The following is a 2,017-nucleotide window of genomic DNA, read 5'->3' as shown; positions in this document are numbered from 1 at the left end:
ACAATGACATCACAATACCCCACAATGACATCACAATGCCCCATAATGACATCACAATGCCCCATAATGACATCACAATGCCCCATAATGACATCACAATGCCCCATAATGACATCACAATACCCCATAATGACATCACAATACCCCATAATGACATCACAATACCCCATAATGACAAGGCAAAACCGGGTTCTTAGACATAAATAACTGAAATATCACATTTACATACTCATCCCCAGCTTCTAATTGGCTCATTCATCCCAAGAATCAACATGTGTTCACCCTTATGCCGTTTTTAATTAAGAGACTAAATACAAAAAGTTAATCCTGGATACCAATGTTCTAGATTAATGTATTGAGGTAAACAGGTCAGAGATGGTGGAACCCAGTGTTCTAGTATTAATGTATTGAGGTTAACAGGTCAGAGATGGTGGAACCCAGTGTTCTAGTATTAATGTATTGAGGTAAACAGGTCAGAGATGGTGGAACCCAGTGTTCTAGTATTAATGTATTGAGGTAAACAGAGGTCAGAGATGTCAGAGATGTGGAACCCAGTGTTCTAGTATTAATGTATTGAGGTTAACAGGTCAGAGATGGTGGAACCCAGTGTTCTAGTATTAATGTATTGAGGTAAACAGGTCAGAGATGGTGGAACCCAGTGTTCTAGATGAATATATTGAGGTAAACAGGTCAGAGATGGTGGAACCCAGTGTTCTAGTATTAATGTATTGAGGTAAACAGGTCAGAGATGGTGGAACCCAGTGTTCTAGTATTAATGTATTGAGGTAAACAGGTCAGAGATGGTGGAACCCAGTGTTCTAGTATTAATGTATTGAGGTAAACAGGTCAGAGATGGTGGAACCCAGTGTTCTAGTATTAATGTATTGAGGTAAACAGGTCAGAGATGGTGGAACCCAGTGTTCTAGTATTAATGTATTGAGGTAAACAGGTCAGAGATGGTGGAACCCAGTGTTCTAGTATTAATGTATTGAGGTAAACAGGTCAGAGATGGTGGAACCCAGTGTTCTAGTATTAATGTATTGAGGTAAACAGGTCAGAGATGGTGGAACCCAGTGTTCTAGTATTAATGTATTGAGGTAAACAGGTCAGAGATGGTGGAACCCAGTGTTCTAGTATTAATGTATTGAGGTAAACAGGTCAGAGATGGTGGAACCCAGTGTTCTAGTATTAATATATTGAGGAAAACAGGTCAGAGATGGTGGAACCCAGTGTTCTAGTATTAATATATTGAGGTAAACAGGTCAGAGATGGTGGAACCCAGTGTTCTAGTATTAATGTATTGAGGTAAACAGGTCAGAGATGGTGGAACCCAGTGTTCTAGTATTAATATATTGAGGAAAACAGGTCAGAGATGGTGGAACCCAGTGTTCTAGTATTAATGTATTGAGGTAAACAGGTCAGAGATAATAATAATATATGCCATTTAGCAGACGCTTTTATCCAAAGCGACTTACAGTCATGTGTGCATACATTCTACGTATGGGTGGTCCCGGGAATCGAACCCACTACCCTGGCGTTACAAGCGCCATGCTCTACCAACTGTGCTACAGAAGGACCAGAAGGACCTTTCTCTTCCCTAACTCCATCTGATCCAGAAGTTCTGTGCGTCCATGAATCCACCACAGACTACTCAGTCAATATACCACTTTATGGTTAAAGGAATTCCTGCCTCAGTCTCATACATTCCTCTGTCACCTGACACGTGACCACCTGTTCACCTTCACTGTCAGTCATCCTACCTGTCCAGCAACCCACACAGATTCCACTAATCTTTCAGATAGTATAGTACCTTAGGTCCCACCCTTTGAAAGACAGACGCTTATAACAGACCAATAGGATCAGTTATTGTACCTTAGGTCCCACCCTGTCAAAGACAGACAGTCAATACAGACCAATAGGATCAGTTATAGTACCTTAGGTCCCACCCTGTCAAAGACAGACAGTCAATACAGACCAATAGGATCAGTTATAGTACCTTAGGTCCCACCCTGTCAAA

The 2,017-nt window shown here is 41.2% G+C and overlaps 1 long non-coding RNA gene across 1 annotated transcript; it reads left to right on the top strand.

The window, feature by feature from the left end:
- Nucleotides 1-426: 426 nt before the first annotated feature.
- On the top strand, nucleotides 427-1,572 carry LOC127919884 (uncharacterized). Its single transcript, XR_008104356.1, has 3 exons — nucleotides 427-516; nucleotides 682-1,157; nucleotides 1,262-1,572. It is a non-coding gene; the product is annotated as an uncharacterized LOC127919884 (long non-coding RNA).
- The last annotated feature ends 445 nt before the right edge of the window (nucleotides 1,573-2,017 follow it).

Source organism: Oncorhynchus keta, unplaced genomic scaffold (assembly GCF_023373465.1).
Source record: "Oncorhynchus keta strain PuntledgeMale-10-30-2019 unplaced genomic scaffold, Oket_V2 Un_contig_17784_pilon_pilon, whole genome shotgun sequence".
In the NCBI taxonomy this organism is placed as follows: domain Eukaryota; kingdom Metazoa; phylum Chordata; class Actinopteri; order Salmoniformes; family Salmonidae; genus Oncorhynchus; species Oncorhynchus keta.
The sequence above is the reverse complement of the archived record's forward strand: the minus strand, read 5'-3'. Positions and strand labels throughout refer to the sequence as shown.